This window comes from Gorilla gorilla, chromosome 1 (assembly GCF_029281585.2).
Source record: "Gorilla gorilla gorilla isolate KB3781 chromosome 1, NHGRI_mGorGor1-v2.1_pri, whole genome shotgun sequence".
NCBI lineage: Eukaryota > Metazoa > Chordata > Mammalia > Primates > Hominidae > Gorilla > Gorilla gorilla.
Window position 1 is genome coordinate 107700651 of NC_073224.2, and position 25591 is coordinate 107726241.

General features: G+C 40.3%; 1 long non-coding RNA gene and 1 pseudogene across 1 annotated transcript; one reads left to right on the forward strand and one right to left on the reverse strand.

The window, feature by feature from the left end:
- Positions 1 to 676: 676 nt before the first annotated feature.
- On the forward strand, positions 677 to 25130 carry LOC129531470 (uncharacterized). Its single transcript, XR_008676689.2, has 2 exons — positions 677 to 894; positions 24109 to 25130. It is a non-coding gene; the product is annotated as an uncharacterized lncRNA (long non-coding RNA).
- LOC101144340 (C-terminal-binding protein 2-like) lies at positions 12016 to 13512 on the reverse strand (annotated as a pseudogene).
- Positions 25131 to 25591: the final 461 nt, after the last annotated feature.

The window sequence follows — 25591 nt, forward strand, 5'->3', positions numbered from 1 at the left end:
GGCTCCCGGGCTCTCGCTTGTCAGACAGAAATCAAACTTCAGGAACAAGCAGCCATGCAACTGGCACCTGGGGAGACTGCGTCACATTTAGAAGTGAGACCACCTGCCCTGGCCACGCTGTCTCCTCACAGGCAGAAGTCTGGGAACAGAAAGGTTCCGCTCAGCAGGGCGGAATTGCACTGGAAGCATGGAGAGACAGAGGAGAAGACGAGAGTTTCCCCGGAGTGTTGGAACTGTAGTCTCAGACCCACTGCCAACCTTTGGTCGCGGCAGTCGGACTATAATCCCAGCGTGCGCCGGATATAGGGGCGGTGCCCAGCCCTAGAGGAAGGGTCAAGAGGGTGGGCCCCTCGCAAGGCATCCTGGGAGTCATAGTACTTAAACGGTTTCCAGCACATTGGTCGCAGGGCTACCGAACTACAATCCCAGCATGCACCGGGTTTGGGGGTAGGGCGCAGCCCTGGAAGAAGGGTCAGTACAGTTGGTACCCTGCAAGGCATCCAGGGAGCTATAGTCCTTTACTAGTTTCCAGCCTGTTGGTCGTCGGCCTGCCAGACTAATGTATCAGAATGCGCCGGGCTTGGGGTCGGTGCGCAGCCCTAGAGGAAGGGTCGGGAGGGTGGGTTCCTCGCAAGGCATTTTGGGAGTGATAGTCTTTTAACAGCTTTCAGCCCATTGGTCGCAGGGCTACTGGACTACAATCCCAGTATGCACCGGGATGGGGGCGGTGTGTAACGCTGCAAGGAAGGATAGCGAGGCGCGTCCCTGGCCAGGGATGCTGGGAGTTATGGTCTCTTAACGGTTTCCAGCGATTGTCCCTCGGCCTGCAGTCTACAATCCCAGCAGGCACTGGGCTTCGGGGCGGTGTGTAGCACTGGAGGGAAGGATACGGAGGTGCGTCCTTAGCCAGGCATGCGGGGAGTTGTGGTGTCTTAACAGTTTCCAGTCCATTGGTCGCAGGGCTACCGGACTACAATCTCAGCATGTACTGGCCTTGGGGGCGGTGCGCAGCCCTAGAGGAAGGCTCGGGACGGTGCGTACCTCGCAAGGCATCCTGGGAGTCATAGTCCTCTAACTATTTCCAGCCCATGGGTCGCGGTGCTACCGGACTACAATCCCCGCATGCGCTGGGTTTGGGGGTGGTGTGTAGTATCAAAGGGAAGGATAGGGAGGCACCTCCCTAGCTAGGCGTGCTGGGAGTTACGGTCTGTTAACGGTTTCCAGCCCACTAGCCACCGACCTGCGGACTACAATCCCAGCATGCATTGTCAGTCCTCCCCCGTGGTGCGCAGCCCTGGAGGGAGGGACAGGACGGTGTGGACTTCGCCCCTTCCTAAGGGATGCCGCCTGCTGATTCTGTGCCACACCCTCGCCAAGGGAGTCCGAAGAAGGACTTGAGCGGCAGGTCTGGGCTGGGCGGTGACGACGGTGTGACGCTGCGAAGTGCACCTCCCTTATTCAAATCGAAGGGGTCTGGTCCTCACCGCACAGCCCGCTGCACATCTCGGTGTCCTCTCCCATCCACACCCGGGGGGTTTTCCAGAGCATTGCGCCTCTTCGAGCCCAGGGAGCCGCCTGCTGTGCTAAACTCTATGGGAACTGAGACTTCCATCTGCTGCGTGGCCGGCCCGCGCACAACTTCAGAGCTTTCAAGGGGTGATGCGGGCTGTGACTCCTTCGTGAAAACGTCACCCTCTACGGCGCCTTTCTTGTGATAATAGAAGTTGACGCGTGAGAGAGGATATTTACTGGGTTACCCAGGATCTGCTAACAACAGAGGAGAAAACCACAATTCCCAGGCATAAGAATCTACCTAAAGATGATGGTTTAGATATTTTACACTTGAAATCACCAGCCTCGTCTCAACTGATTCCTGACTGTAGAGTGTCTCAAAAACACAATTGGAGACCTGATCCCTCAGGAACAGGTGGCGCTCCAGCTTTGTGGGAATGACTTTCAAGGTACGGAGCACTTGGGCAGCATTTGAAGTCTATCATCTTTTACATCTCTGCTTTGGATGGAAAGTTAATCACCCACAGCCGTTAGGGATGTACTTTAATGTGCTGGGGCTTATCCGTTGAATTTTCCTGTCTTGACAATAGAAACCCAGAAGAACTTCTACTTGCAGGTAGTTTCTTAATAATCGATGGCCCTAAGTTCCTTATGTCCTCAGGATGGTTCCTGTGATTCCCAGATGGTACCAGCTTTCATGATGCATCTAATCTGTACAAACCTGGGTATTACTCTGTGTGAAAAGAATACCTTGTTCATATTACATGTTCTTATAATTTTCATTTGTGATTCGTGAGTATGGAACACTATTAAAAAAACCTGAAAAACCTCGTCATAGCAATTGAGTTATGTTACTGTACTTTATTAAGAATTAACCCCTCCAGGTTTAAATACACATGGGTTCATCAGCACATTTGTAAAGAAAGGAAGAAAAACTGTATGGGACTTATGAAATTGGAAAAAATAAGGAATCGTATATAGGGAAACCACAGCACGATACTAGGGCTGTTCTCTTATTTTAAATAGACTCTGTGGGGTCGAGTGCCCGCATTCCTACCCCATCCTGCAGTATTCTCATCCTACTCTTCACTGTGTATTTAGGTGGGGGTTTCTGAATTCACTTGTCCACAGCGTTAATGAGGATGTTGTAATCATCATCTGTCATCTTAATAATTAATGAAGAGAAGAGCCTTGGGATCTGTGTTCAGATACACTGCTGTTGAGTATGTGCCTGCAAAGACACTGCCCACAGCGGCGGTCTCAGAATGTTGAACCTGATGCCACCACAGCTGTTGTTCACAGATCTAGGTTCTCCTTGTGATTTGAGTCTCGTGTTTAGATTTGTGGTTGTGAACCTGCTCTGCGCACCCCATTTATGGTAGCATCTGTTGTATTGCCTTTTCTATTCCATTTGTTTCCTGGGAACTCACTGTGTAACGGCAATTCAGAGAATATGTAGGGATCCCACCCTCATTACCTAAGTCACTGTACACTGGTCACATTTGTGTCATGTTGTCAGACTCCACGGTCTTCCTCTCCAGTGGAATTTGTTGAAGATGTATAGTTACTTGTAGATCTCCTCAGTCTAATGCTGCTGGGATTGATTATGAAGCTGGGCATGTTGTCTTTGGCCTCATTGACAATACTCAAAATACCTTTCGCATATTATGAAGTTTGATACCACTTTCTTCATGTGGATACTTGCCATAACAGGAACTTTTAAATGTCTTTGTGAATTTAATTGTCAAAACAACTTATGAAGTAGGCACATGATCCCCATTTTACATGGGAAGAAACTAATGCTCCAAGATTTTGAGTAATTTTCTTAACTTTACACAACACAGCGTGTGGGCTTACCTCCTTTTCTATTTTGTGCCTCTCTACTAGCACCTGCAAGGGCACATGTTTTATTCTTAGTCCATCTTCTACTTGATGATAGGAAACTTGCCAAATAGGACCTTAGTGGAAAGAAAACTCACTGGCATTTTTCCTTCTCTCTGCTCCTTCTTCTCCTGGCAGGTGTGAGAGTTATCCAGTGAGATGGAGCAGTGGTAGATCCTGACCAGTCCTCACCTGGAATATTGGTTATTATAAAAAGATAATCCTCTCACTTTTTACAAGCGTAATTTCTTTGCCTTAAAGTTTTGTCTGGGCTTTCTCTTACAGGTTCCTGCTAATGAAGTGCAAATATTGATGAAGATAATATTACTGCCTTGCTGCCAAACATTAACAATCACCTTTTACTGTATCTCCAATTATAAATGCAACACATACTGTAAAAACAAAATAACACATCATAAATATCTTTATAAAGTAAAAGTCTTGGTTGGTGGCCGGGAGCAGTGGCTCATGCGTGTAATCCCAGCACTATGTGAGGCCGAGGTGGGTGGATCGTGAGGTCAGGAATTTGAGACCAGTCTGACCAACATGGTGAAACCCCGTCTTTACTAAATAACACAAAAATTAGCTGGGCGTGGTGGAGAGTGCCTGAAGTCCCAGCTACCAAGGAGGCTGAGGCAGGAGAATTGCTTGAACCCATTAGGCGGAGGTTGCAGTGAGCTGAGATTGTGCCACCGCACTCTAGCATGGGCAACAGAGTGAGAATCCATCTCAAAAACCAAACCAAACAAAACAAAAAGCCTTGGCTGCCCCAGTGGCTCAATCCCAGCACTTTGGGAGCCCAAGGCAGGTGGATTGCTTCAGCCCAGAAGCTCAGAAGCTCAAGACCTGTCTGGGCAACATGGTAAAACCCTCTCTCTACAAAAAATAAAAAAAATTAGCCAGTTGTGGTGATGTACACCTGTATTCCCAGCTACTAGGGAGGCTGAGGTGGGAGGATTGTTTGAGCCTGGGAGGCCAAGTTTGCAGTGAGCTGTAATCGCGCCACTGTACTTCCATCTGGGCAATGAAGTGAGACCCTGCCTCAAAAAATGAAAACATAATAACTGAAAGCCTCCCCTTTATTCCCTTCTCTTCAAACTCACTTTTCTGTTCTTTAAAAAAATTGTTAAGAAGTTGTTTTTTATTCTTCTGGCTATGTTCTATAAATTTCTAAGTATACACATACAGTTTATTTTAAAAATTACATCATACTACATTTTTAAAAATTTACTCTTTCTCTAGCTATATTTTATCTATCTGTCTGTCTATCTCTCTCTCTCTCTCTCTCTCTCTCTCTCTCTATCTATCTATGAATGACAAGGCCTTGCTGTGTCACCCAGACTGGAGTTCAGTAGTTCAATTATGGCTCACTGCAGACTGAAACTCTCAAGCTCAAATGAGTCTCCAACTTCAGCTTCTGAAGTAACTGGGAGTACAGGTGCTTGCCACTACACCTGGCTAATTGTTAGTTTTTTTTTTTTTTTTTTAAACAGGATCTCACTGTGTCACACAGTCTGGAATGCAATGGCACAATCAGCTCACTGTAGCCTTGACTGCTCAGGCTCAGGCAATTCTCCTGCCTCAGCCTCCTGAGTAACTGAGACCACAAAGGTGTATTAGCACACTTGGGTATTTTTATTATTATTATTTGTAGAGACAGGCCCATGCTGCCCAGGCTTGTTGTGAACTCTTGGGCTTAAGCAATCTGCTACCTCGGCCTCTCAAAATCCTGGGATTACAGGTGTGAGTGACCACAGCTTACCTAGCCTTTTTATTTTGTGTAAGAATAGCATCGGTATATTAAAAATATAACGGAAATTATTTATGGTGTCTTTTAAATTCTTATGCATTAAAATTATCTTATTAGAGCCTTTTATTAATGGCTATAGTTCATTTTCTATAAAATTTTACTGTCATACACTACATGCCAATGATTCAAGATACCTGAACTTCATGAATGCACAGTCACAGTAGAATATTGTAGTTATCTGAAAAAATATTTTTATAAATGATACATCAAGTTTGCATGCAAGGTAGACAGGTGTGGTGTCAGGTGCCTGTAATCTCAGTGAAGGCTGAGGCAGGAGAATGGCTTGAACCCGGGAGGCGGAGGTTGAAATGAGCTGACATCCTGCCACTGCACTTCAGCCTGGATGACAGAGTGAGACTCTCTGTCTCAAAACAAACAGACAAACAAAAAAAGTTTGCATACAAGATTTTACGTGTAAATTTGTTCTTAATTTTCTTTACAATTCCATATTACTGTCTCAATTGTTTAGAATAGGTTCCAGGGCAGCAGTTAAGGTTATTTTGGGTTTTACCTATGTATTATAATTTTGGATGTTATAATTTCCAACTCTGCCTGTACACTTCAAGTCAATGTGGATTTTTTAAAAAAAATTAATAGTACAAACTATTCATAGATTAAACTTCATACAGTTAAAAGCAGGGGCAGCTCCTGTTTTGAAAAGGGAATAGTCGAAGGCAGCATGGCATTTTATTTAAAATTGCAAGGTAGGTTTTTCAGATAGATGATAGTTAAGGTCATTAAATCCCATTCCTGCTTCTAAGATTTCCACAAAATAGCACATTAAATCCTCAGTCCTAAGCAATCACGGAAGATTCCAAAATGCCTCTCAGTGTCAAGGTAAACAGCACAGTTTTTTCTCTTGCAATAAAGGTGCATCATTTGATACACAAGGGAGCATAGCAGTCAGATGCCTACAAGATTGTACTGTAGAAATAACTTCGATGTTTTCACCCTCAATGTGTATCCTCACCTCTGTCTCCCATTCTGTAACACTATCAGTTTCCTCATCTGTCCTTTCTACTTTCTTTAAAAGAGGATGCCAATTGCAGACAACACGTGACAGAGGCATTTCAGATCAGAGAGGAAAGTTTTTTGAGATATACTTGATTTTAGTTTCAAGCAGAATTTCCTGAAGATTTTTAGTTACAATACCACATTCAAGAGGATGACAATGAAACTCATAGTAAACATTTGGCAAAACATAGGTTATGGGGCAGCCATCTCCTAGAAACACTTCATCGGGGTTTATATATGAAATGTGAAATATCGTAGGTTTAATCCTGGCACAGAACCAAAACTGAGTGTGTTGCACTTGAACAGCTGACCAGTCCCCAGCGCAGGCCCATATCAAGAAACAGAGAAGAAAGAATCCTTTTAACCCCAGAAAGATCTTCATTTGCCGAAATTGAAAACCAAATTTCTCTCAGGAAACTAATGTTGGGTTTAATTAAAATATAAATTGGTCATATGTTTTCAAAATTAAATTATATATGTGTTTGTTTGTCTCTATAAATATGTCCCCAACTTTGCTTATGGCTTATCTTCTATATTTTTTGGCTGATTTTCAATGATTGTCTTATCTTGTGTAGATGAGTAGTCATTAAAATAGTCTCAATTTCACCATGTGTATAATTACAAATCTATACTTCCTTTGTGTGAGAGAAAATCTTCTGTGAACAAAATGTAATTTTTGGAAAGCTGTATATAACTCTATATTTTTTTCTTTTAAAAATTGTAATTGTGTTAAAAACATAATGTAAAATTTACCATCTTAATTCTTTTTAAGTGTATATTTCAGTAGTGTTAAGTACATTCATATAGTTATGCAAAAGATCTGTAGAACTTCTATGTCTTGCAAAACTAAAATTAAATGCCTGTTAAGACAATTGCCCATTTTAACATCCCTTCAGCCCTTCACAAACACCATTCTAATTTTTGTTCCTAAGAGTTTGTCTACTTAAGATACCTGATTATGAATGGAATCATACATTGTCACTTTGTTCCTGGCTTATTTCAATTAACATGATATTCTCAAGAATTATCATATAATGTGACTTTTTAAAGACTGAATAATATTTCACTTTGTGTATGTGCCACTTGTTATTAATCTGTTCATTGGTCGAGGGAGATCTGGGTTTCTTTCTGCCTTTTGGCTTGTGTTAATAGTGCTGCAATAAATTTGGGTATGCAAACATCTTTTCCAGATCATGTGTTGCATATTTTAAATACATACCCAGAAGGGGGTTTGCTGGATTATATAATAATCTCATTTTAAATTTTTTGAAGAGCTTTCATACTATTTTAAAAATCAGTTTGAGGGGATAGATTATTGTGACTTTGCTTTGCATTTTTCTAAAAGAGTAATATAGATTATCCTTTTAAATGCCTGGCCATTTGTATGTCTTCCTTGGAGAAATGTCATTTCAAATATTTGCCCATTCTTAATCAAGTTATTAACTTTTTGTTGTTGTTGAGTTTTAGGAGTTTATATATTTTGAAAATTAACACCTACCAAATAGATGATTAGAAAATATTTTTACTCTTTTTGGTTATATGTATGTATGTATGTATGTATGTATGCACATATATAACCCTATACAAGACAGGGTCTTGCTATGTTTTCATGGCTAGTCTCAAACTTTTGGCCTCAAGTGATTGATCTGCCTTGGCCTCCTTAAGTTCTAGAATTATAGGCATGAGCCACCATGCCCAGCTTTCACCCACTTATTAGGTGACATTTATATGTCACTAAATGTTTTCTTTGATGTGTAGAATACTTGAAGCTTAATGTAGTCCGTTTTTTTGTTCTTTTCCTTGTTGCTTATGAATTTGATGTCATACTTAAGCAAAGAGTTTTAAGACTTATGTCATAAACTTTTCCCCTATGTTTACTTCTAAGCATTTTATTAGTTTTTATGTTTAAGTATTGAATCCATTAAAAAACTTTTCTTTTTATATATGGTACAAAGGAAGCATCCAACTTTTTTTCTCTATAAATATTAAATTTTGAAAATTCTTTCTTAAAGAGAATTTTATTTTTCTATTGTGTGGTCATGGAAAGCTTATGGAAGATTATTTTATCACGTATGCAAGGGTTTATTTCTGGGATGTCTATTCTGTTTCATCATCTATGTATCTGTTTTTGTGGCAGTACCATATTGTTTTTATTTTTGTAGCTTTGTATCGTAATTTTAAATCAGAAAGTGTAATGCCTCTTTGTTCTTTTAAAGGGCCTTTGGTTAGTCACAGTTCCTAAACAACTTTTAGAATTATATACAAAAATTCTGCAAAAAAACATACCATTGGTATTTTGATAAAAATTACATTACAATTTTATATCATCATGAGTAGTACTGACAACTTTTTTTTTTTTTCTGGAGATGGAGTTTTAGTCAGTCACTCAGGCTGAAGGGCAGTGGTGTGAGCTGTGCTCACTGCAGGTTCCACGTCCCAGGTTCAAGCAATTCTCCAGTCTCAGCCACCCGAGTAGCTGGGATTACAGTCATGCACCATCACATCAAGCTAACTTTTGTATTTTTAGTAGAGATGGGGTTTTGCAATGTTGGCCAGGCTGGTCTCAAACTTCTGACCTCAAGTGATCCACCCACTTTGGCCTCCCAAAGTCCTGGGATTATAGGCATGAGCCAATGCACCATCCCTGACATCTTAACAATATTAAGTCACATGACACTTGAGCAAGACTATATGAAAAATTTTGCTTAATTTCCTCTTATTTACGTATTTGCCACTTTTTCTTGCTTTTGATTTCTAGTTTCATTTACATTGTGTGACTTCAGTTTTCTTAAATTTAATAAGACGTATCCTAGCAGAATGTACAATGTGTGATTGAGAATATTGCATATTTTGCTGCTTTGTATTGGAGAGTTCTGTAAATGCCGTTTAGGTCTATAATGTTCAGGTTTTCCTTTCTTACTGAGATTACATCTGACTATTCTAGTCATTATTGAAAGTGGAGTGTTGAAGTCCGCAATTGTTGTGTTGCTATATATTTCTTGCCTCACTTCTGTCAATATTTGTTTTACTTATTTGAAAGACGAGAATCAGTTGAACCTGGGAGGCTGAGGTTGAAGTGAGCTGGTCGCGAGGTTGTGCCACTGCCCTCCAGCCTGGGAGACAGAAACTCTGTCTCCAAAAAAAAAAAAAAAAAAGAAAGATGTCAGTGTTATTTATAGTAATATAAAAATTTAATGTAATTTTTATCAAAATCCCAATGGTATATTTTTGCAGATTTTTCAAATTATATATATGATTTATAAATTATTGTTATGGATTTCTTGCAAGTTAATCCATCTCACCATTACATAATACCAATCTGTCTCTTGTTAAAATTTTTGACTTAAAATATATTTTGTTTAATATAATTATGACCACGCCCCTCCAGTTGTAGCTACTCTTTGCATAAAATATATTTTCTTTATACTGTTACTTTCAACTTATTTGAGTCCTTAGAGCTAAAATGACTCTTGTAGAGAGCCCATTGCTGGATCTTCTTTGTTCTTAATCCATTAAATCATTTTATTCATTTTCTTTAAGGTATTTAGCTTTTTATATTTGAAGTAATTACTGAAGTTAATGCAGTTACTATTATTATTTGTAATTGTCTTCTGTGTTTCTTGTAGATGTGTTATTTATCATTTTTTCTCTTACTGCATTGTTTTTCTTTGTTGATTTTGTAGTGGCATGATTCAATTTCTTTCTCATTTGCTTTTTGCATACCATCTGCAGGTTTTTCTTGTAATCATCTCGAGAAATAAAGACTTCATAAAACATCTTAAAGTTATGACAATATATAACAACTATATTTCAATGGAATGCAAAGCTGTACTCTTTATGCCCCCACTTTGTTGTTAATATCACATATTATCTTTTCTTATTATCTATGAACACATATTTATGCAGATTTATGCTTCATTTTTTAAATTCCATAGCAATAATGTGAAAGTTTTGTGCACCATCTTTATGGCAGTAGAGATTTCTATACTTGTTTATGTATTTACCTTTAATAGAGAGCTTTCTATTTTCATATGCTTTTATGATGCTGTGCAGCACATATTGTCATTTTTGGACATGATAGACTTTCTTTTACATTTCCTTTAGCACTGTTCTGGTGGTTAGTAACACACTAAACTTTTATTTGTTTTGGAAATGCTTAATTTTTCTTTTCTGAAGTGAAATTATTCCAGTTGAAGGTTTTTGTTTGGAAGTATTTCTTCTTGTTTAATTACCTTGTCATCTAGGGAGTTCTCAGCTACTTTTTAAAAATAACCTCTTTATTACTTTTCTCCTATATTCTTTTTCTAAGACTCCTTTTATAAATACAATGGTCCACTTGATGGTGTGCATTAAGTCCCATTTTTCATTTTTTCTCTATTCTGTTTAAAAAATTTGTTTTCATGACTCAGTGTTTATAAGTACAATGTCATCAACTGTCTAATTTTTTCTGCTTTATTAAGTCTGCTTTTGTGACTGTTGATTAAATTTTTAATATAGTTACTGTGTTCTTCAGAGTCACAATTTTTCTTGGCTTTTAAAAATCTTTTTATTGATATCTCATTTTCTTCACGCATCACTTCTTCTAATATTATTTTGTTGTCTATGTTCTGTTTTTGTTCATTAAGAAGTTTTTTCTAACTACATTTTATTGAAAACTGCACTGAATGCTAAATGTCCACCTTTACTATACACAAATACAGTAATAGTAACTCACACTAAAACAAAACATACTTCTGATAGCCATTATTTTTCTGTTTGGGACAATTTTAAAGTTTTTCTTTTGTCACAAAAACAGGAGTGTACTTATACAAAGGCTCAAAGTAGGCCATCTTTTTAAACAAAAAGGCAATGATTCACAAAAGACTATGAATACAACATGTAACTAATTGATACAAATCTTATAGGATTTGTTAAAATCAGCCACATCCAATACATCTGAAGTGTTCTTGTATAAAATATCACGTGAAGAAAAGAAGACTTTATCAATATCTTAAAAGTGGGTTTACTCATAGTCTGACAAGTACCATTAAAAATGTTTCCTGTGACATAAGAAAATGCAATATTATTTTTCTTGAACCCTTTTAGTGCAAGACTTTCCGCTCAATAAAATAGCAGAGGATCTGAAACTGAGAAAATATACTTGATTACTAACAGCTTGTGAAACTTAATACTTTTTTTTTTTTTGCATCATCAGAGGCTTTTACTGAACTTACAACCAACTTGCCACTCAATATGCAGTTCAGATGTGAGAGACGTGTCTCTGTACAGGAGCCGGTACCGTCTTCAATCCTATGTGTGCAGGTGTCTACCACAGGCAAACAGTTTACTCCACATTTTCTAGTAATGTAATATTCCTATTAGCAAAAAGCGGTAACCAGTCCCTGTAGACTGAAGAGACTGAAGTCACAGGATGGGGATTTCCTCTTCATGGTTTTTATTTTGATATTTGAACTCTTGATACAACATCTAAGCAGGGTGTTCAGGACCTGCTGTGCCCAAAGGACTGATAAAGGGAAAAGTTCTATTTATTCTTTGTGATTTGATGCACAGATGAAAAACTTAACACACAATAGTAGAAGTTGGTCGTTAATAAATCACACCCTAGTCTTTCAGAGCTTCCGTAAGCAGACGACATCTTCAGTTTTCTAGCTCTTGTAGTTTTAACACTGCAACAACAATGACGCATATGTCCAGAATCAGCTAAAAAGGCCGTCAGATTCTTTTTCTCTTAGATTATCTATTTTTCACTGTCTCTTGTTCCCAAGTGTATCTGAATGATTACCTTCCAGCATTCTCTGCTATTGCTTGTTGGGGTGCTCTCGATTGTCCCCATGTTTGGTGGGCTGTTGGGAGAGGGCCCTTGGGAAGGATATACCCCTGTCGGGAGGTTGTCAGTCACTGGGATGTCTCCAGGGATGGTGCCTTCCATGGCTGCAGGAAATACTCCTGAGCCACGCCCACCATGCCTGGCAGATATCTGTAGGTAGCACCATTGAGCTCAGGATTAATTGCTTGCTGGTCTATTACTGACCAAAGTGCTGATGTGACAAAGAATTCCTTGTTTACACAGTTTCTTAAACTTCCCAGGATGCGACTTATGATGGCTCAGCGGATCTCAGTGGCAGCTGCCTCCCTCATCTCCAGTGACACCTGCTAGCTGTAGCAGAAGTGAGAGGAGTGCAGATGAGATTCCGGGCATCTTTCAACAGACCCTGAGCAAAACTGAAGGGCTCCGACTCATTCACGTCGAGGGCTGCCCCTCGTATCCTGCCCTCCTTGAGGGCCTGTGCTCAGGCCTTCTCGTCCACGAGGCCACCACGGGCTGCCTTCACAAGGAATGCTCTCTGCCTCATCTGCTTTATGGTAAAGTCATTGATAAGGTGATGGTTTTGTTCGTTGAGGTTGCAGTGCAAGGAGACGCAGTAACTCGGATACAGCAAATCCTGCTGGTGTAGACCCTATGCATGCCCAGGGACTGCTCGATCCCATCCTGCAAAGGCCTTGGCTCGAACTGCAACCTCCTGCTGCGTGTGACCGAAGCTGATGAGGCCCAGCATCTCCCCACGAATGCAGGCTGCTCCTGAGGCCACCTCGCTGATCTGCTCCACGCTCTGAACTCGCGTGCCTTCCTGCAGTGCCTGGTACAGCGACCTGTTCCCCCAGTACAGATTGAGGATGTGGCAGATGGTGGAGTCGGCTGTCTCTTCCACGGCTGAGGACGGGACGTTGCACACAGCAATTTCCAGCTTGCCAGCAGCCTTGATGGCCACGTTGTCGTAGCCACTGCCCACCTGCAAGATCACTCGCAGGGCCTTAAACTTTTCCAGGTCCTCCCTGGTGAGGGAGATGGTGTGGTACATCATGGCACCCACGGCTTCGTTTAGAACTTTCTTGTGGGTCTCCTGCGTGGACTGAGCATCACAGAAGGCCACGGTGTCCAGGTCCTTCAGGATGGGCATCACAGTGTAGTCACGGCCATCCAGCAGCGCCACCACGGGGCGGGTGTTCAGGGGGACTTTCATGATCTGGGGGCGAATTCCTTCACAAATTCTGTCCAATCGCTGTCTGTTGACTTAGTGCTTATCCACAGGGGCCATTCTTTAGGGAACTTTGCAACTCTCAGATCAAAAGGCAAAGCAGTCCTCTAAGAACTTAGGGGAACTCGCAGGAGTCAGCGTGCATGACTCCACTATGAACCCAATATAAATTTGTTCACAAACTGTATAGTTCACACGATGGGCTGTCCGTCTTTTTAAGGGAATACAGCTTCTTTGGTTCAAAACCATTTAAGGTGATGAAACCCATTTGCTTGCAACTCAGCCACCATCGCGCAGTCAATCAATGAATCTCACCACAACCCCAGGCTGAAGCCGCCTCCATCCCCAGCGATGGTGGACTCCGGGTGCTCCAGACCTGGGGTCGTGGTGAGTTTCTCCCTTGGATGCCCCTGTTCTACAGTAAAGGAAATATCTTTGGAATGTAAAAAGAGAGAGAATAATAGGCATCAACCCAATAGGCAAGAATGAACAGATAACAAAGATGAGAGGTGCAAAGACCAAGGAGGAAACTTTAAAAATGTGATATGGGAAGTTCTGCTTCAATGAAATTGGTTCTGGAAAATCCTAGATTTACTTCTTTTGCTGCCACAGATGGACATTTCCTACCCTATGCTTATTATGCTCGTAAACCTTCTAAGGCTCCTCCTGTCCCTCCACTAACATTCCAGGGCATTCACAGTGAGAGCCAAAGTTCTCCTCTTCTTTCTGTTATTCCCGTGAAAGACTTGTGCTCTTACTGCTTTTCCATTGTTTTTGGGGATCTGGGGAAATCTTCACATTTTGCGAGACTTCTATATTAAGCTATTTTGTAAAAATCTGTGCCTCATGTCAGAAGTTTGTGAGAGTAAAAGTGCAGACATCGAGGTTTGGTTCACATATTTTGGAAACACCAAGGGCAAATGTTTCTGCTTCATAATTTTCAGTCCTATGATTTCAAATGTGATCCTGCAAAAAAAAAAAAAAAAAAAAAAAACAAAACGGAAAAACTTTTATTAGAGCCCAAAGCACCTCAGCACATATGACAAAGTTGAATCTTCTATTTCACTTTATTTTTTTTTTCATCTCTGGTAATGTAGGTCAAAAAGTTTATTTTCCTTAGTAGAAATTAACTTAAAAATACGAAGTCTCTATGCCAAGCTCCTCACCTGTAGAATAGTTTATTGTATCTACTCACCTCAAAGAATTTTTAAAGACCTTAATGCCATAGAAAAACTTAGAAACCTGCCAAGAATAGAATAAATTCTTAATTTTTACATTATTTCTTAATGAGTTATTTTATTATTTAATCTTATATAAATCTTAGTGGGACTGTGATCTGTATGTTTTCACTTTTTGATTTTTATGTATCCCAAATTAGCCTATAATTTTAGCTTCAGGGGTTTCAGAATAGCATACTTGAATTTACGTGTTATATAAAAAGTGAAAGAGATACTTAGTATGCACCTCACATTAACAAAATTTTAGTTTGTGTGTCTAAGTTTGCTGCATGGAAAAACTTATCATGAGTGTTTCCATTTACTTCCTCAACATTATCTGAATGAAAGTATAATTTATTTCTAATTGCTTATTATATAGTAGTGTTTCATAGCATATTTTTCAAATATTCATTTTGTTCCCATATTTAAAAATGTAAGGCTTTTCTTTACTTAAAAAAAAATAAATTATAGGCCAGCACGGTTCCTCATGCTTGTAATCCCAGCACTTTAAGAGGCCGAGGTGGGTGGATCACAATGTCAGGAGTTCAAGACCAGCCTGGCCAACATGGTGAAACCCTGTGTCCACTAAAACTACAAAAAAAAAAAAAAAAAAAAAAAATAGACGGGCATGGCGGCGGACGCTTATAATCCCAGCTACTCGGGAGGCCGGGGCAGAGAATTGCTTGAGCCTGGGAGGTGGAGGTTGCAGTGAGCCGAGATCTCGCCACTACACTCCAGTCTGGGTAACAGACTGAGACTCTGTTCTCTAATATCATTGAAATCTTCATTAAAATTTTCTTCTAAATGTTCTTTATAGAATATTACAATGCATTTGTTGTGAAATTTTGTTACTCTAACCAAATGCTAATAATTCAAAATCAGCCCTTTATGGGTGTCCAGTTATGGTTGAATATTGCAGTTATCTAGAAAGAGTCTTCTTCAGTTGCATGCTTTGTTTATTCAGTATTTCACAGGTTAATGTTTATTTAATTTTGTTTTGTAATATTTTATATTCCTGTATTTTCCTGTTAGGACAGGCTGTCTTACATCATTTGTGTTTTTAGTTTCTGCCTATACATTATAATTTTTTATGACTATATTTAACTGTGTACACTTTAAAAGAGTGTAGAAAAAAAGTCAAACATGAATCAACCATATGTCTATTGCCAACATAATTATCTGTTCGTTTGCCTGTATAAACATTACTCATACTTTATTTATGACTTGTGTATTTGTTTGATTAGTTGGTGGTCAATTATTTTTTTAATCCTCTCTGGGTGAGTAGTTGTGGAAATTGCCCTAATTTCCACATCTATGTATTAATGAATCTATATTACATTTGCGTGAGGAAAACACTTCTGTGATGCAAAGGTAATTTTTTTTTTGACCACTGAAGTTTTTATTGGTCTCCTGCTCCTCAAAGGGACCTTGCTTCTGCTGGCTCAGCACCTCAAAACGTCGGTGATGTTGGTCTCAGACAACACTTTGCCATCCACTGTCCTGTGGGTGGTGGTCTTTTGGATGCTTTGCAGGTATTTGCTGCTGTCCAGAATACCACCAAGATTGAAGCCCTCCCCGTCTTCTAGCAGGTGGCAGTAAGTGGCAATCTCTGTGAAATGGGACACAAAGATCCAGGAGCCCCAGCCCCAGTGCCTGCATAGAAGCTCGCCGTGCTGCTGACCTTGCTGAGCGCTTTAGCTGGGCGACTGGAAAGATCCCAGGGATAGGTAGTTGATGGAGAAGGTGCGGAGCGAGTGATGAAGCTCGCTCTGTACGGGGAGGAAAGCGAGAGGACAGAACTCAGGTTTTTTTGAGGTCCTGAAGATAATTACCGAAATGCATTATAACGGTATCTCACTTAGATATTATTATTGTTTACATTGTTATAAGAAACATATAAAATTGACAATTATTTACAATTTTACAATAATTTACAATGACAATAATTGTATAGTTTAGACTTGTTCAGCACATTGTCATTATTCGACATATCTCTAGAACATTTTTATCTTACAAAACTAAAAATACACCTGAAACAACTGCCTATCTTCTCCTTTGTTCAGCCCTTTACAAATGCCAAAAGCATGTTCAAGAGTAAATGGTTTAATTTTTATGTATTTGTGAATTGTATGAATTTTCTTCTGTTATTGATTTCTAGTTTTAATCCTTTTTGGTCAGAAATTATAGTATGTAACATTCAATTTTTTTTTTATTATACTTTAAGTTCTAGGGTACATGTGCAGAACGTGCAGGTTTGTTACATAGGTATACATGTGCCATGTTTGTTTGCTGCACCCATCAACTCATCATTTACATTAGGTATTTCTCCTAATGCTATTCTTTTCATAGCCCCCCACCCCCAAACAGGCCTCAATGTGAGATGTTCCCCACCCTGTGTCCATGTGTTCTCATTGTTCAACTCCAACCTATGAGTGAGAACAAGCAGTGTTTGGTTTTCTGTCCTTGTGATAGTTTGCTGAGAAAGATGGTTTCCAGCTTCATCCATGTCCCTGCAAAGGACATGAACTCATCCTTCTGTATGGCTGCATAGTATTTATTCCCTGGTGTATATGCTCCACAATTTCTTAATCCAGTCTATCATTGATGGACATTTGGGTTGGTTCCAAGACTTTGCTGTTGTGAATAGTGCCACAATAAACATACTTGTGTGTGTGTCTTTATAGTAGCATGATTTATAACCATTTGGGTATATAACCAGTAATGGGACTGATGAGTCAAAAGGTATTTCTTGTTCTAGATCCCTGAGGAATGGCCACACTGTCTTCCACAATGGTTGAACTAATTTACACTCCTACCCACAGTGTAAAAGTGTGCCTATTTTTCCACATCCTCTCCAGCATCCGTTGTTTCCTGACATTTTAAAGATCGCCATTCTAACTGGCATGAGATGGTATCTCACTGTCGATTTGATTTGCATTTCTCTGATGACCAATGATGATGAGCAATTTTTCATATGTCTGTTGGCTGCATAAATGTCTTCCTTTTAAAAGTGTCTGTTATATCCTTTGCCCAATTTTTGATGGGGTTGTTTATTTTTTTTCTTGCGAATTTGTTTTAGCTATTTGTAGATTCTGGATATTAGCCCTTTGTCAGATGGGTAGATCGCAAAAATTTTCTTCCATTCTGTAGGTTGCCTGTTCAATTTGATAATAGTTTTGTTTGTACCCTGGTTTCAAACCAGGTATGCCAGGGTCCCGGGGCCATGCGCAGGGGCTGATGGGAAGGCACTTTCGTCATTGGGGGACCCAGGAACACTTCTCGGCGGCGCGTTTTTTTTTTTTTTTTTTTTCCTGACACAGGTGCTTCACCTCCCCTCCCTCGAACCTTACCTTCCCCTCAGGGGCCTTCTGCCCGCTTTGGGGTACCCCAAGTGGGCCTGAGACTCACCCTGGGTTTGAAACAGGGATGCCAGGGTCCCAGGGCCATGTGCAGGGGCTGATGGGAATGCACTTTCGTCCATGGGGGACCCAGGCCCTACTTCTCAGCTGCGCGGATTTTTTTTTCTTCCTGCCACAGGTGGCTCACATCCCCTCCCTCAAACCTAACCTTTCCCTCAGGGGCCTTCTGCCCACTTTGCGATACCCCTAGCGGGCCCGAGACGCTCCCTGGGTTCGAACCAGGGACGCCAGAGTCCCCGGGGCCCAGTGCAGGGACTGATGGGAAGGCACTTTGATCCGTGGAGGACCCAGGAACGCTTCTTGATGCCGCGTTTTATTTTTTTCTGCCACAGATGCCTCACCTCCCCTTCCTCAAACCTAACCTTCCCCTCAGGGGCCTTCTGCCTGCTTTGGGGTATCCCTAGCGGGCCTGAGTCGCTCTCTGGGTTTGAACCAGGGACGCCAGAGTCCCCGGGGACCAGCGCAGGGACTGATGGGAAGGCACTTTCGTCCGTGGGGTTACCAGGAACGCTTCTTGGATGCAAGTTTTTTTCTTTTCTTTTTTTTTTTCCTGCCTCAGGTGCCTCACCTGCCCTCCCTCAAGCCTTACCTTCCCCTTAGGAGCCTTCTGCCCGCTTTCGGTAACCCTAGCGGGCCCTTTACAGAAGCTCTTTAGTTTAATTAAATCCCATTTGTCAATTTTGGTTTTTGTTGCCATGGCTTTTGGTGTTTTAGTCACGAGGTCTTTGCCCATGCCTATGTCCTGAATGGATTTGCCTGGGTTTTCTTCTAAGTTTTTATGGTTTTAGGTCCTACATTTAAGTCGTTAATCCATCTTCAGTTAATTTTTGTATACAGTGTAAGGAAGGGATCCAGTTTCAGTTTTCTGCATATGGCCAACCAGTTTTCCCAGCACCATTTACTAAATAAGGAATCCTTTCCCCATTGCTTGCTTTTGTCAGTTTTGTCAAAGATCAGATGGTTGTAAATGTTTGGGGTTATTTCTGAGGCCTCTGTTCTGTTCCATTGGTATATATATCTGTTTTGGTACCAGTACCATGCTGTTTTGGTTACTGTAGCCTTGTATTATAGATTGAAGTTAGGTAGCGTGATTCCTCCAACTTTGTTCTTTTTGCTCATGATTGTCTTGACTATGCAGGATTTTTGGATCCATATGAACTTCAAGGTAGTTTTTTCCAATTCTGTGAAGAAAGTCAGTGGTAGCTTGATGGGGATGACGTTGAGTCTGTAAATTACCTTGGGCAGCACAGCCATTTTCACGATATTGATTCTTCCTATCCATGATCATGGAATGTTCTTCCATTTGCTTGTGTCCTCTTTTATTTCGTTGAACAGTGGTTTGTAGTTCTCCTTGAAGAGGTCCTTCACATCCCTTGTAAGTTGGATTCTTAGGTATTTTATTCTCTCTGTAGCAATTGTGAATGGGAGTTCACTCATGATTTGGCTCTCTGTCTGTCATTATAGGAATGCTTGTGATTTTTGCACATTGATTTTGTATCTTGAGACTTCGCTGAAGTTGCTTATCAGCTTAAGCAGATTTTAGGCTGAGATGACAGGGTTTTCTAAATATACAATCATGTCATCTGAAAACAGGGACAATTTGGCTTCCTCTTTTCCTAATTGAATATACTTTATTTCTTTCTTTTGACTGATTGCCCTGGCTATAACTTCCAACACTATGTTGAATAGAAGTGATGAGAGAGGACATTCTTGTCTTGTGCCGGTTTTCAAAGGGAGTGCTTCCAGTTTTTGCCCATTCTGTATGATATTGGCGGTGAGTTTGTCATAAATAGGTCTTATTATTTTGAGATACATTCCATCAATACCTAGTTAATTGAGAGTTTTTTTAGCATGAAAGGCCGTTGAATTTTGTCAAAGGCCTTTTCTGCATCTATTGAGATAATCATGTGGTTTTCATCGTTGGTTCTGTTTACGTGATGGATTATGTTTACTGATATGCATATGTTGAACCATTCCTGCATCCCAGGGATTAAGCACACTTGATCTTGGTGGATAAGCTTTTTGATGTGTTGCTGGATTCGGTTTGCCAGTATTTTACTGAGAATGTTTGCATTGATGTTCATGAGGAATATTGGCTTAAAATTTTCTCTTTTTGTTGTGTCTTTGCCAGACTTTGGTATCAGGATGATGCTGGTCTCATAAAATGAGTTAGAAAGGATTCCCTCTTTTTGCGTTTATTGGAATAGTTTCAGAAGGGATGGCACCAGCTCCCCTTTGTACCTCTCATAGAATGCGGCTGTGAATCCGTCGGTTCTCGACTTTTTTTGGTTGGTAGGCTATTAATTATTGCCTCAATTTCAGAAACTGTTATTGGTCTATTCAGAGATTCAACTTCTTCCTGGTTTACTCTTGTGGGGGGTGTATATGTCCAGGAATTTACCCATTTCTTCTAGATTTTCTAGTTTCTTTGCATAGAGGTGTTTATAATATTCTCTGATGGTAGTTTGTATTTCTGTGGGATCAGTGGTGATATCCCCTTTATCATTTTTTATTGCTTCTCTTTGATTCTTCTCTCTTTATTAGTCTTGCTAGCAGTCTATCTATTTTGTTGATCTTTTCAAAAAAAAAGCTCCTGGATTCATTTTTTGAATTTTTTTGTAACATTCAATTTTTCAAAAATTCTGTTAAGAATTGTTTTTTGTCTTAATAGTTATTTTTAGGAGAATGTTTCATGAGCTTTTGAGAAGATTGTGAGTTTTGTTTTTGTATAGAGTGTTCTCTATGCATCTGTTATATCTAATTACTTTACAGTATTTTCATGTCCTCTGTTTTCCTTTTAATATTCTATCTGATATTTTTATTAATTACAGAACTGGTGTATTAAAATATTATACTTTTAGTATATTGCTGTTTTTTGCTTATGTTCTGTCAAGATATTATTGATATATTTAAAAATACTCATGTAAGCTGCATACATATTTGTGTGTATACATAATTAGATATATACACACAATTATAGAAATGTATATAATTGTCATAGGTTTCCAGTGAATAAACCCTTTTATTGTTTTGTCCTTTTTTTTGACAATTTGAATTTATAACACATTTTACAAACTAAGACAGTTATTTAAAAAGTATTTTGCATAATATAATTGTGACATAGTCTGTCCTCATTTGGTTATGATTTGCATAATTTTTTGGATGCATTTTGCCACTTTTAGTCTGTTTTTGTTACTATATAGTACAGTGGCTCATATCTGTCATCCTAGCATTTTAGGAGATTGAGGTGGGAGAATCACTTTAGCCCAGGAGTTTGAGACCAGCCCGGGAAACAAAACAATACCATGTGTCTAAAATAAATAAAGAAATAAATTGAGTTCCCTGTAGAGAGATGTAGATTTTCTTTTTTTTTTTAATTCCTATACTCAATTTTTGACTTTAGGTTGAGAAGTTTAGTTTGTGAGTAGTTACATAATTTCCTGCATTTGAAGGAATTACTTTTGACACTTTGTGGAGTAAAAGTTAAATATTAAATTTGAACTCAATTGAATTTGGACTCAACAATGGTCACCAAGTCTCGGAACAGGTCGTGTGAGCTCCCTGAGGCATTCATCCAGCGCTGTTTCAGATAAATCTCTATTTCAATTTATTCCTATATGTTAGTTATTGAAAAACAACAGACAAACACAAAAAACGAGTTGACCTTTTTGTTTTCCTTGAGCCCAGTGATGAAGGGCCCTCCTGACTGGACGTCATGCCAAATAACTCATTACAAAAAGAGCTATGGTTCCAGACTGTGCCAAAGCTTCATGAGATCTCTCCTCATCTGTGCACAGACAAGTAGCTAACTCTGGAGCCCAGGCTGTTGCTTCCCAGTCTGGTGGTGAACCCTTCATAGTCTGATGAGTGTAAATATATATGTATCTTTTCCCTTCTCCCCGTCCCATTGCAACTTGCTTATTATATCATTTGCTTATTATATCTGCATTGCCATTTACGTGGGATAAAGTTTGTTTCCCTTAAGGTATTGTATGTGTGTCTTTTCTTCTCTCCTTGAGCATTTCCCGCACAGAACATTTTTAGTGTCACGAACAGGATCCGAAAGCAAAAGCATGACATTTTTTGGCTGCAGGGACCAGACTGGGAGCTCGGGTACTTTCCATATCTTCGGATGGGAACTCCCCCAGTTCTTCCCGTTGGCCATTGAGTGGTCCAAGGGAACGGGCCTTTGTGAAAATTGGGACTCTAAATTAGTGCACTTTGAATCAATGGCTGTGCATGATTAGCTGCAGGGAATCCCAGTTGGTAAATGGGATGCTGAGGGAATTTCCCGGCATGGATGGTGCTTGCTTACTGCTTATAAGTTAATGTGTCAAGATAGGAATCAGCTGCTACAAGAGAAATGTAAGCCAGAAAAGGAAAATGCTAATCTGACTTCCAGACTGGCCCTGGCCCATGGCCAGGCCTATGTCTTGACTGATCAGCCTCAAAGTTATCAGCCTATTGCTGAAAAAAGCAGCTGTCTGAGTGGCCCAGTCAGGGTAAAACTGAAGAACTAGTCAGCTGGGGCTTGGAGCCAGTAAAAATCCAAATCCTATCTCAAGGATGGGAAGTTAATCCTAGTAAAATTCAAGGACCCGAACAAACTGTAAATTTCCTTGGCATCCTATGGAATTCAGGGAAACAGTCCATTTTACCAAAGGCTAAGGCTGAAATACTAGAATTTGCAGCCCTACCACTGAAAAGGAGGTCCAAAATTGTATTGGCTTGTTTGGATTCTGGAAACATCATATTCCCCACCTGGATAACATTTTACAACGTCTGCATGCAGTCACTAGAAAACGCTATGACATTCACTGAAGAGAGAAAGAGAGTGTGGCTTTTCAACAAGCCAAACAAGCAGAGCAACTCTATGTCCCTTACAAGATGGGCCAGTAGAACTGCAAATAACTGTCCTAGATAAACATGCTAATTGGAGCGTTAGGTAGAAACAAGATGGGAAGAGGATACCTTTGGGGTTTTAGACCCAGAAGCTGTCAGAGGCTGGCAAAGCTTGTACTCTTTGAGAAGCAACTGTTGGCCTGCTACTGGGCTTTACAGGAAACAGAACACCTTTGTTTTAGTCATGATGTTTTTATGAGACCCCAAATTCCTATTATGACTTGGGTCGTGAGCTCCCTCAAAACTCATTGGATAGGGTACACTCAAGAAAGTAACATCATAAATTGGAAATGGTACATAGAAGACCAGGCTAAGCCGTAACCAAAACGGGTATCATTGTACATGAGGATGTGCAAAACTTGTCAGCACAGCAAACCACTGAGCAAGTCTTGCAGATAGGGGAGGAAACCTCCCCTGCCCAATGGGGCAAATCATTTAAAGAACTAAGCCCAGAGGATCAGAAACACGCTTGGTTTACTGATGGTTCCACCAAATACACTGGTGGCACCCGATGCTGGGAGGCTGTGGCTTATAATACTGTTAAAAATATAAACATTTCTGATGAAGGGAGGGGTGTGCGCACCCATCTGGCTGAACTAGTAGCCATCCTCCGAACTATTCAGAAGCAGGCCAGAGGGATTTGCTACTTGTATACCGACTCTTCATCAGTAGCAAATGGTCTTACTACCTAGATGCCCGAATGGCAATGAAACAAATGGTCAATTAGGAATAAAGAGGTTTGGAGTAAACAATATTGGAAAGATATCTGAATCCTGGTGCACACTACCATTATCGCTGTTTTCCATATTGATGCTCATGCATCTCTGCTTTCTCTTGACAGAATATTAATCAGCAGGCAGATTGACAGGCCAAAATGTCCACTATAAATGCAAACTTGAATGTGGAAGAATGGATTACAACACATTCAAGCCTGGCAATGAGATACATTATAATGTATGGTGGTATAATTAATAGTGATTACCAGGGAGAGTTAAAGTTCACTTTATACAATACCACTCCAGATTCTTTTGCTACGAGACCGCAGATGCGGGTTGCTCAATTGTCAGTGGTACCTTGTTAAAAATTAACCCCTGAGGAAATCTCGCTCCAACAGAGGCTACATACAGAACTGGGAAATTCAGATCCACTAGTACAGGTAGCTTAAATCCTGAATCCAAAATATGGATACAGCCTCCATCAGATCCCACCCCTAAGGCTGGTCACCTTGTAGCTATAGGAGCAGAATATAAAGGGATAGTACAGTTTCCTAAAAATGAAAAGCAATACTATGTTTCTCTCCACTTTTGTTATTACAGAGAATAACCTGTCCGCTAGTAATCAGTACCTGGGTCATCATGTCTGATGCCGAGAATGAGTTCATCAACTGGGCAGCCACCACTGCAACAGAAGCCAACTGCAGTCAAGGCTGGCTTTGCATCAAATTGCCAGAGGACACAGGAAATGGACTACCTTGGAGAATTGTCCCTGCCAACATTTCTGAATGGCTCTGTCGCTACCAATGGGGCCACAATAACACTTGCAATCCAACCTGGACTTCCTTTGCTACTTTAATAACATCTTAATACACTATAATAATAGTATAACCATTGTAGTTTCCTGGGGGCCCCTCTGGGTATGCAGATCCTATTGGTGGCAATACCTGGCCCTATATTGGATGGGGAGATGCACTTGGGGTTGCCTTTAATTCCATTCACCATCCAGGATAATATTCTCCTCCCCAGTAATCTAGACAAACATTGCTGGTTTTGAATGTGCCAGACTCCCTGGTGGTGGTACCCTATCACAGTATTCTTCCCCTGCCCCTGGTACAATCCTGTTTCAGTAACAAAGTAAAATATTAAGCCTACATGTAGAAAAAGCTCTTAATGATAGTAGCATTGGACTTTTATTGTTATCAGATGAATTTGCTCAGCTGCGTACTGTTGTGTTGCAAAATCAAATGGCATTAGGTATGCTTACCACAACCCAAGGAGGAGTTTGAGCCTTGCTGCATACTGAATGTTGTGTGTATATTCCTGACAATTCTCACAATATTACTCTCCTTGCCCAAGACATGCAAGGACAAGTAAAACAGTTAGAATCTAACCGTCAGGACCCCATCACGGATTGGCTGTCACACTGGCATTGGCGTTGACCATGGTGGGTGTGGTTTTTATTAATTGTGCTTTTCATTCTCCTCTGCTTACCGTGTATCTGTAATCTATACCAATTGTGCCATCCCCATATATCTGTAAAAACATTTTCCTACAATTGGGTGTCAAATTGAGGCTGAATGTGAAGGAAAAGTTAAATATTAAATTTGAACTCAATGAACATAGATACAAACAATGGTCACTAAGTCCCAGAACAGGTTGTGTGAGCCCCTTGAGGCATTCATCCAGCACTGTTTCTGAGAAAGTAATTGAAAAACAACAGACAATTGCAAAAACAAGTTGGCCTTTTCATGTTCCTTGAGTCCAGTCAAGAAGGACACTCGTGACTGGGCCTCATGTCGAACAAATTGTTACAAAAAAAGCTAGGGTCCCAGACTGTGCTGAAGCTTAAGGGGACCTCTCCTTGTCTGTGCACAGATGGGTGGCTGACTCTGGAGCCCAGGCTCTTACTTTCCTATAGGCAAAGCCCAGGAAACAGATGACAGTCACAACAAGTAGTTGAAGTGTCAAGAGATATATCAGTGACACCTGTATGCAGGGTCCAGACAGGAAACTCACATGGTTTTGGTGCTGAGCCCAGCAATATGTTACAATATCTTCTGAGAGAAGAACCAAGGCAAAAAAC